The following is an 11,706-nucleotide window of genomic DNA, read 5'->3' as shown; positions in this document are numbered from 1 at the left end:
CAAGTCGAAACTCGGGCAAGATCCACGTAGCCCGAGTTCGCCGACATAAACACAGATGACATCACAGCTGTAACACACATACTTTTTACCTCTTCATCAATTTTACTTTATATAGTGTTTGTTTGTGAAACATGCAGTAAATACAACATTTTAGTTTAGGAGCCGACTCCTCCTGTCTTTTTTGACTGCCCTTAACTGTAAAATCAGCTGTAGTTGCATGTGAAGTTTGCAGACTTGCCATTCAAATACCCGTTTGCAGCAAGCGCCATGTTTTTCTGAGCAGACGAACCAGAACGCTTTTGGATTTGAAGTCGGAAATACTGTAGATTTCAGCTTCTGACTTGCAGTGGGACGCACCATAAGCCCCCCAATGTAGCCTTTTTAAGTACTGGACTGCTCTGTTTTCTGATTTTTGTGCAGAGAAGGCAAAAGAGAGCAAAATAAAGACCAAGTGGAAATCTTAACTTGCTTTTGTTGAATGCGTTTTGGTGCTATTATTTGGTGTCATGTGAGTTCACTCGACGTTGACTTCAACTGCAAAAAATTGATGGCCAACATGGAGGGAAAGGTCCAGAGTTCGAATGAGCTGTAGGTCTTGGTTAACCGTGAGCGGACTATTTGAGGGTTTAAACCCACATCCTCAGCCACCCATGGAAGAGAGCAAGACATATCCCAGATACATTCTGAGTGAATTCCGGCGTGTATTTGTTGAACCAACAGCAGATATCATCACTTGGCGAGTTTCAATAATCAAAGGATCATATTTGTTTTGAAGGCACTGAGACGAGACGCTTTGATCCTTAAAAAGGCAAGAAAAATGTCAGACTGCAAAGCAAAATAAACCGTGCTGCTGACAATATCTGTCTCGTCTCTCTAGACTCGTCATCCTAATAACATCATAGAAATTCCAACAGCAATAGACTCTCATCTCGAGCAGCATAAATATTTAAGGTCTGCTGTGCCAAAAATGGTATCGTACCAACTCAAAACAGCCTCCCAGTTCTCAAAGTCGACGTACCTGGCAGCTACGAGCTCACAATGGGATAAAGAGTTGGAGAGGTCGAAAGAAAAGAAGAAAAAAGAAGAGGGAAAGCTTCATCAGACTCATGAAAGAGACAGACAGAGTCCTTGAAACCGATTCATTTAGCTGAACTGAAAAGTCTGAATACCTTCCCAAGTCCTTCACGTCTGGTTTGGAGGGTGGTGTCTTTGAAATCAAGGACCAGGAATTGAACTTTGCGGTGGTTGATGAGGAGTATTCCTGCGGCCCACCTTGGAATAAAGAGGTAGCATCACAGAAACAGTATAATATAATATAATACACTGACAGATGGCAAGATAGACCTGTTTGACCACAGACAAAAGAAAACTGGGTTTAATCTAAACTAGCAGTCAGCCTGAGACGTCTCTGTTGGTTAGGCTTGCATCGTGCAGGCGAGGGCTGTTTGCATAATGCAAGGTCGTGTTTTCTCGTCGTAGTTTCATTTACGATCGGCGTCTTCCTCACAGTGTCTCCTGACTCCTGAACAATCGGGTTTATGTGGCACAAAACTTGGACCGCTTTATTGAACCGTCTGTCATCTAAACATCTAATCAGCCAGTAAACAGGGAAACATGGAGCAACTCTTCTGTTTATCACCGTTTAAAGTTTAACCGCAGCAGCACACTGAACCCTGGACCATCAGCACACACACACAGTTTACAACTGGAGCAGCCCTGTACTGTATGCGCGCGTGTGTGTGTGTGTGTGTGTGCGTGTGTGTGTGTGTGTGTGTGTGTGTGTGTGTGTGTAGGGTCCGGTGCAATGTTTGTTGCTCTCCTTTTATCTATTGACCTCCGGAAGTATTTGTGATTCTGTCTACACACACAGCGAGTGATAAGGCCAGGAAGAGAGTGTGGACACAGGATGTTGAGTTAACACTGGGACAACATGAGAGCAGCTTATCACACAGAGGAGCAGCCGTAACACAAGTGGGCAGCCGCGTGGATCCACACTGGTGTCTGCTGACAGCCTGCAGCACACCAGTCGCACCGAGCAGCAACGCAGCTGTGAAAGAAGCTCACAGGCTCTAAAGAAACTGTTTTAAACTGACTTGCGGTAGTTTGATGAAATGCAAATGATGTTTGAAATATGCACGACTTAAGCCCAGTACCCACAGTGGATCCCTGTTAAGTGACATCTCCGGGAGGATGCGGTGGATGTTCAACATTTCCGAGGGTTAAAAGTTGCAGTATTTTCTGTTTGTGCGATGAGTTTGATCAAACCAGTTATTTCATGAGCCTGTCATTATGTTTCCATCACTTCTGTCAGCAAAAATAAAAGGTTCAAACCGACATACTGTTTTTATTACATTGGAAATACTGAATGCTGTGTTTGTTTTTGTTACACTCTGGGACGACAGATTGATTCAGACACAGGCAGTTTCTGTATGGAAGTACTCAAAGTCTGCATGTTAATATTAGAGATGGCACTGGCACAGATACGTGAGCGCAGTATCTGATTTAAGTGTTCAGGTCATTCGATCACGTTCACGCTCAGGTGTGATTCTGATCTTCATCCAGCTGTTGTGGCAGCTTCTGAGCACTCGAGAGGTCAAACATCCACATGTCAACTTTGACAATGACAACTTTTTCTGATAAATTATTCACAAAAATGAAAATAAATCAATAAAACCCAAACATCTACTTGAGAAAATCAGACTAGAGAGATATAGAGGATAGCTAATAACTACTTTTCCATAATGGCTTGAGAACTCGATCATGTGGGAAACAAATAAAAGATGATTTTAGTCATTTAGTGTCGACAGATCTGCTGTTATGGCTTTTACTTTAAAAGTAGAAGGAAGTGTCTTACATGTTAAACTTCTGGATCTGAAAAGTAAAGCCGATGCTGAAGTGCGTTAAACCTGCTTTTCTCTCATGGCCAGAAGGGGGCGACTCCACTGGTTACAAAAAGGGGTCTGATTGTATTGAGGCTTATGAGAAAATGACCCTACTCCTCACTTGATTTATTACCTCAGTTAACAGCTTCCTATTGAGTTCATGGTCTGAATCGCTAGTTTAAAGTTTCCTTCAACACAGCAATAATGATCCCACCCTCAACTTCCACGTGTTGTGAAGTCACTACGACGTCATCCTCTGCTTCTCAGTCAGATCCAGTCAGGAAAGAGGTTGGTAGTGATGCGTATCCTCCCCAGCTCCGGCCTCTCCAGCCTCCACCAAGATGACGATAACGCCAAACTCGAAGCTTCAGCACGGTCGTCTACAAACCAGTGGGTGGCGTCAGGGCGGGTTTAAACTCGGGAACTGCTCCCACGTACAAAAATGTGCAGCAGCTGCTAGAAACATCTGATTTGGAGATACTTTAATCAAAAAAACTAATTAAAATGTCAGGCTAAATTTAGGGTGTTTTACAGCTTTTAAAAGTAACAGTAAAAGTCTCACATTACTGGAGAAATGGATGGATGAAGCTAACTCCCTTCTGCTTTTATAAATGAAGACATCATAAAACGCTTAAAATATCTCGCCGTGTGTGTGTGTGTGTGAGACAGAGAGATGCTTTGACCGGGACAGTCTGCAACAGACCGGATCATGTAACATCACAGGACAGCCCAAGGTCACGGACGACGCAGCACCCCGAAACTGTAGACACCCCCCCCTCCGCCTGGCGTCTACGGTTACCCCACATGGCCAAAACAGAGACAGATGGAGCTCACGGTATCAAGAATATATTTCAGAAATCTTCTTATCTTTCATAAATTCATCCAGAGATTTGAATAGCAGTGTAGTTTGAGATCTTTTTTTAAACGTCTACGCTCGTCAGTCGCTCTTCTTTCCCTCCCTAAACCAACAACTCCACACAGATTTATTCATTCTGCACATATCATGCAGCGAAGCACATAAAAAGCTCGTATTGTGATATCGTCAGAGGCCCCGGCATCCTGAGCTCCACATGCAGACAGGAGGGGCCCCATAACTCCGGCTTCCTCCCTCCGCCCGTCTCCGCTGCTGCCGACTGGCCCTCGTTATTTATTGCTCTGTAATTTCTGCAGACTAATTGATTTGGCTCGGCTTTCAGGCTGCAGGGAGGCAGGAAGTCAGGCAAGCAAGAGGTTAAGAGGGAGGGAAGTGTGCGTTTGTGTGTGAGAGAGAGTGTGTCAGCGAGGATGGAAGTGTGCTTCTTCAAGATACAAGGACGAACGTGTGAGAACAAAGTCGAGGAAGAGAGGATGAGTGTGTGTAGGCAGACATAACGTGATATGTTGCATATTTCTTATGTTTATCAGGACAGTTTTATCAATAACAGAATCACTAATTGGTCTCAGTGTCTGTGTTCCTAGTGAGACTGAAGTTTAATATTCAGTGCACCGACGTTCCCTTTATTTATTTATATTAGCCACGTGATCATGACATACTCTCACTAATAAACAGACTTTATCAGGGTGACTTCTCTCTCAGCAGTAACTAAGACTAATGTAATGCTATTAAATTGGCATTTTACAGAGCACCCAGATGGGCTGATCTCATCTGTTGGATGGAAAGCCCTCTGACGGCTCATTATCCCAAAAATAAAAGCCCAGTGCTTTGCAGGCCTGTTTCGTCAGCGTGTTGATAGAGACAGTTTGTATTTTTGGACCAACAAACGCCCCAAAGGCCAAAAAAACACTAACCGGCATCACCAGTGAACAAACGTAACGGGCCTTCAGAGCAGCGGGTGTTTGTTGTTCGGGAATACAGGCTGCTGAATAAATAGGCTTTTGCATTTTTCTGCCTCTGGTTGTTTCAAAATACGGGGCGGTCGTAACAATAGGTAGACCTCAACGCTCTGTGGTCTACCTGTACTGCACAGGGAGGTAATGAATGAAGAGGAGCATTTCACAGTTGTCCTTTGAAAATTAGTTGAACTCCAAAGAGAAAAAATGGAAAAAAAATCAACCCTAACCCTCCAAAATAAACTATACAAACTCATAAGTAATCAGATTTTGAAAACCCTCTAAGGATCCCTTCAATATGTTTCTTTATTCCCCTTTTTTCTATTGATAAAACTATATAAATAAGACCTCAGTTGTAATAAATTGTTATTATCCTTTAGATCTGTTCTGTAACTTGCTGGTAAGATTACCTGAACTCAAGCATTCAGCCTGAAAATTGATTTTTATCACAAAATGAAAACAGTTGTTGCTTATAGACGAACACATTCAAAACAACCCAAAAGCAGAACAGTTTGCTTTTGAAAGCGGTCAGCAGGAATGTAAATGAAACATTAAGTATATGTAATTAGCAGTAAATGGGGCAGAACATACAAAAAAATCCATGTTTGGTCATTTGAGCCAAACTAAGCAGCGTTTTAACTGTGGCTTTCAGTCAGCATTAGATTTCTACGATTTATGGCTCCATGCTAAGTGGTTTCAGGTCAGAAAATGAGGGTTCAATTAAATTATCCCCCAGACAACACTTAGTGAAGGTCAGTAGCTGTCTGAGATCAGCCTGCTCAATGTAAAAGGCATCAATGAACTGCTGTCCAGCTGCTCCGTCAACAGAAGGCTTTCAGGGGCTCCTGTCACACCCTGCAGCGTAGACGGCCCCCTCAGACCTCTCAGGCCAGTGGAGGAGATATAAACTCCCCTCCACCTCCCTGACCTCCTCCTTACGTGGTACTTCGCGTTGCTGACATAAGATCTTATGTTCATGAATCTGTTTATAATGAGGGGTTCATGGAGCGCTCCCTCAAACAGCCTTTTTCCCCCCAAATACAAACATATTCTATAAATACATCTTATAGGAGACAAAATGCCATCGATCCCGCTTTTATCAAGACAAAAAGGAAACTTCAGAACGTCGAAATCCAACCCAGTGTTACGCCAAACCATGCAACAGACCCGTTGGTCCACCGTGTGCATATTTCATAAGTGAGTTAATCATTTTATGTCACGAATAAATAAATAATTCATCATTCATCAGTTTAATTTTACCCATTTGTAACAGTTTTGGTGCTTTACATTGTCGTCAGACAGCCGCACGCTTGTATGCAGGTTGATTTTGTTGTTGCTGTTTTTTTTTTACCTTTGGACAGAGCATGGCTAGCTGTTTCCCCCTGTTTCCAGTCATTATGCTAAGCTAAGCTAACCATCTCCTAGTTCCAAGAGTGGTATCAGTGTTCTCATCTAACGCTTGACAAGAAAGCAAATAGACGTATTTCCTAACATGTTGAACTGCTCTTTAAATGTGCTGTTTTTAAGTTTTGCATAACACATCACTCTGCAAAGAGATAGACTAGATAAACTCCCTTTATCTAAAAAGGCACGCATCTGCTGCTGGAGTGATTATTTACCTTTGAGCTGTTGCAGAGCTCAGATTGGACCTGACGCAAAAAAAAAAAAAAGTGCAGCGTCTAAGCTTTATGTCTCCCAGGAGTGGCGATATATTTCCTATCGAGAGCAGTTGCTGATGCTACCTTGTCAGGCATCGGCGAAGGGGTCACGCAAACATTTGTAAAGCTTGTCAGAGTCTCAGCATCTGTTGCGTGAGTGTGTCGTGTTACAGATGCCAAGACGACATGCATTAAGAGAAAGCGAGGGAGACAGCGAGTCTGTACGAGAGAGTCTGAGAGAGAGAGAAAGGTCACGTCTCCGAGTCTGAAGGAGGCAGAAAAATGTGTGAATAATCCAATCCGACCCAAAACTTAACGGTAGCCTCTTTTTTAATGGGAAAATATTTTTGGATCTGAACCCAGACACTCTGGTGCTGGCTAGACTTCTGCAACAGTAAAGCCAACGTCTCTTTAAGTGGAAAAATAGAGGATTTCACAACATAAGTGTAAACCACTCGACTAAGTGGGGTATTTTGTGAATGGAGGCTCGACTCTGGAGCCTCGAAACAACTGGAGGCGTTTGATTTCGATCGCCGTGTCAATGCAGAGACGTTTATTTTCATGTGAAATCACATAACGTGATACTTCAGACATGATGCCTCACTGCCTTCCCACTCATTAACACAGCCAGTTATATTCATTAGACTGCACAACCGTGCCCGAGATAACCCGAACCCTGTGTGCTCCATCAGAACGGCCTGTCAGCTGGTCACATAGCTTCAGAAACCCCCTCACATAACTCTGACATCGAATATTTCTGAAATAGATGATCCAATATTCACACCACGCTTCATACCACCATGAACCAGCTGTTCTGCTCCTCTCTGCTCTCACAAGTAACCAACAAGTCACAAACTAACTCTCATGTTTGGATCATTTTGGCTGCATTAAAGCAGAGTGCATACATTTTGGCAAAGATGCCAGCTCATATAATACGTCTAAAACACACTGTGTATATTACAGACAGACAGCTAAAACTGTTGTTCATATTATGAACCATTAAAACATTACAGCATTAAATCATGCATCACGTTATCAGGCCTTCATTCTGTGGTCCTGGATGAGTTTTTGTAAGTTTTACTGTTTTTCACTGGATAGGGCAATTTACCTGTATTTTAGCCCAAATACATGTTATTTCCCTTGTGTCCTACAGGGGGCTTTGCCTCATAATAAAACTGAACCCTCACGCAACTGATAGAAGACCACATTTGTCAAAAACTGCCATAAAAATACTATATATTAAGTTTTATATGGAAAATAACATTTATTTTTCATTTGAAAATAAAACAAACAGCGGCATCATCATCTATAAATATTTTAAACTCCTATTTTCGAGAGGAATGTGTAATGTAAGACGTTCAGTGTTTCTACATTTGCATGTCACCCTGATGTCTGGTTGCCAAGTGGTTTTAAACTGCATACTCCGTAATAATAAATGTCCTCTATTGAATTGTGGCCAGCCATTTTTGTTAAGTCACCCATGTCTGTTCTTTCTCTCCCTCCATTTCCTGTCTCTATCTTTACAATCACTATCAAATGAAGTCAAACATCTTGAAATCTAAATTATCATGTCATTTATTGTTTTCTGAAAACCCTATAACCCCAGCTTTGGTCAGTGTCGTGAGCCAACATAAATTGCAGGATCAGATTGTCTTCTGTGGTTTGACAAACATCCACCCCTCCCCCCCCTCCTTTGGCTTAAGAAACCTTCTCAAAACTGGATAAACCAAAATCATGTTCAAGAGGTTTTTCAGCTGACGGCCATGCGAGTGTTATGTAGTGGCAGAGATCGAGAAGGTGTGAAAGAAAAACAGACAGCAGATGTCATCCAGGCAGGAGGTCCGTCTCATCCCTCCCCATCCAGATGACTTACTGCCTCTCACTGTGTCTGTCTGACTCTCCGGCTCTGTTCTCATGCTAACTGCGCCGGCTAAACATTTTGCATAACATGAAAGCAGTGCTCATGTGACAGAGCTGCAGAGGCTGTTGGTGTTTTTATCCCTTTTTGACTGAAGAGTGACAGAAACGAGGTGTTCAGGGGTCCTCTTTTACCTGAGTCAGGCCAATATACTGTATATTCAGTGTTATTTGTTCAGGCAGGGTCAGGCTGTATTGCTGTATAGCTCTGTGTATCAATATAGACGGTGAACTGTACGGGAAACCTGACATTTGCTGCTCTTTAAGACCTTACAAAGGTCAGGTGGCTTCACTCTTGTTGAGCTGCTTCGCTTCCGTTGAAGTGACACAGCTTGTTGAAAAGAGGCCGGTGAAACACCACAGGGACACCAGAAAAACCTGCTTCAGCTCACTGAATGTCCGAGGCTGTGCTAACTTTATTTATCAAAGTAGAAAATAGTTTAATTTTGGTTTGACCACTTAAAAAAATGAGATTATAAACCGAACTGGAGTCGAATCTACAGTATGTATTATTATTGTAGAGATGTTCACTAGGCGATAGTCTAGTTTCAGCTGTGAGGTGTTTGGAGAAGCTTTTAAAATACACTCAAAATGTAAAGACAGGAACTAAGATGAGCGTAATTGCCTTGTTAACTCATCGTAAAACATCTTTATCTTTATTCAAGATAGACATAAATAAAACAAAACTAACCAAAACAGTCGTGGTTCCTGTTTCCACAATCATCCCTGGCTTGGTAGAAATTAATTGATTAAGATGTGAAAATCCTATAATAACAATAATAATAATAATTATTATTATTATAAATGATTTCAGGCATTTAACCTAAAACCCACTGACTTTGGGTCGAGACGCGGGGACAGGAAGTGCAAAAATGCAAACCGACTTCCTGGTTTTAGGAATCACTTCCTGCGGCACTCGATGGCGCCGCTGAGCTTCTGGGCTAACTGAGCTACTTGCTAATGTCAGCTAGTCGCTACAGCTAAAGATAGCTACAGCAAAGAGTACAGCGAGCAGCGGTTAGCGGTTATGCTGCCCCCTATAGTTTTGGAGCTGCCTTCGAATTCTGGCCATTTCTTTCAAATGATATTTTTAATGTATTGTACAGGCTGAGAAAAAATAACAGTGTTTTGAGTGAAATGCACAAGAAAAACATGTTTCTGCTGTTAATTATTACTGCAGATATTTGGCATATGAAGACAAACAAGAGTAAAATAAACTGTATTAGGTTTTTATTAGAATTTTAAAAAATGTCCACCTGAAACCTGAATTTAGAGGAGAAGCAGCTTTAATGAAAATGTATATTAAAAGAAGACTGGACAGCGTAAACAACATTTAGGGCTTTACTTTGTGGAAGTTATTTCACACGTTTAAAGTTATTGCTTCTGTGCCCATTCCTCCCGAGCGTGCATGACTGAATACAACGATTAATCACTTGAAAATTAAATAAATCAGCATGCAGCTTCAGGTCGAGTGTTACACATGGCTCTTTGGTGTGCTGCAGCATCGCGACGCCCTCGCTCAGCGGGCTTTAGGAACTCTGCTTCATGTCTGTTAGTGCTCCAGCGACCACATCACAGGTCGATCCACACATGGCAGAAAGGTTTCAGAGCCACGACCATGTGTGAGCTGCAGTAATTGGTGGTGGGTGGTAATTGCCCAGGCGTCACCGAGCGGGCGTGTTTGTATGTATATAGTGTGTGTGTGTGTGTGTGTGTGTGTGTGTGTGTGTTTGTGTGTACTGTCTCCACGGTGTCTCGAGGTCTCTGGTCTCTCTGAGCTGCTGACAGTTCCCCATTAGACACTTCATTACTGTCAAAGCAGCAGAAACAAACCATCCAGCAGTCGCCTTCTACCCTCCTCCTCCTCCTCCTCTTCTTCCTCCTGTCTCTCCTGGACATCTTGAATCTGATTGTAACGTCTTGAGGACATCAACAGAAGATAAGCAGACTGACAATGTGATCACAGTGTGTGTGTAACGTTCACTGCAGAACCATCAAGAGTCATTTTATTGTGATTTTTGCACACTTGTTTGTAGCCTTCATTACTTTCTCAGTCTTCTCCCTCGTCCTCTCATCCGTCTCTTCTGTCTAGACAATAAAGACGGGATGGTCAACCCTCTTCACGCAGTGGTGGAAGACATATTCAGATTCGAGGCCGTATAAAAACTCTCCCAATGAAAGTCAGGCGTCCAACATAATAGAAATGCACGAGTAAAATGTGAGTAAATATCATGATGCTGCTGGCACGAGTGAAGTATTCAGATCCTTTAATTAAGAAAAAGTACATGAAGTTATATCACACTGTAAAAATACTCTCAGTAAGTCCTGTTATAAAAATGTAACTTAAGCAAAACAGTGTAATCAGGAAAATGTACTTAAAGTAAAAGTAAAAGTAATCATGGCACTTCATCATTTAGACTCTTTACATCTACGTCCAACCTCTCAGCTGGTTCAAGTCTTTCAATGTTCAGATAAAATCAAGAAAATCAAGGATCTTTGATGAACTTTCTTTGATTCTTGGTCCAGTTCTTGGACAGCTGGCGTGGAGCATATTTCATACATTCAGCCAAAAGTGAAAAAAATCTATAAATGATCTTGCCAATATCTGAATGCATCAGCTAACAGTCACACAACCACACAGACATCAATCTACGTGGAAAGCTCAGCGGGTGAGGAGGCTGCGGCGGACAGATATTTCAGCTTTCAGGAAATCCAAAACCACTTCAGGCCCGTTTCGTGATTAAACTGAATGGCTTGTCAGTCGAATCCCGCAAGGTCAAAGTCATTTATTCAATAAATATGTTTCGTGACCGGTTAATACGTACTTCCATCCTTCACAAGCATTTTTTAGGTATCAGACGAACTGAATATTGATTTCTGGTATTTCCTTTCACATTTTCTAATTTAATAGACGATAATTCAATCAATAACATTTAATGCTGCACCGAGCCAAAGTATCTCCTGAACTTTGAGGCAGGAAATAGAGAAGAATTAAAAAAAAAAATAGAATAGATTAGAAAATGCTCTCAGGTTACCTCTCTGCAGACTTGATGTTTATATAAAATAAAAATGCAAGTGTCCGTAACACTGTTGTGCGCCTCTGTCAGAGATGACTGAATATAGCAGCAGGCACCATACAGTTTCCGTAGTGTAGTGGTTATCACGTTCGCCTAACACGCGAAAGGTCCCCGGTTCGAGACCGGGCGGAAACATGTTTATGCATCTTGTTCTCAGAAGGTTTATTTTCCCTGGTCCGCATGTCCAAGTGTCCTCGGGCAAGATACTGAGCCCCAAACTGCTCCTGATGTGCTGGTCGGCACCTTGCATGGCAGCCACCGCCATCAGTGTGTGAATAAATTACTTTAAGTCGCTTTGGACAAAAGCGTCTGCTAAAAGCCCTAAATGAAAATGTAAATGTA

The sequence above is a fragment of the Pagrus pagrus genome (assembly GCF_965226575.1).
Source record: "Pagrus pagrus genome assembly, chromosome: 14".
Classification (NCBI taxonomy): Eukaryota; Metazoa; Chordata; class Actinopteri; order Spariformes; family Sparidae; genus Pagrus; species Pagrus pagrus.
The sequence above is the reverse complement of the archived record's forward strand: the minus strand, read 5'-3'. Positions refer to the sequence as shown.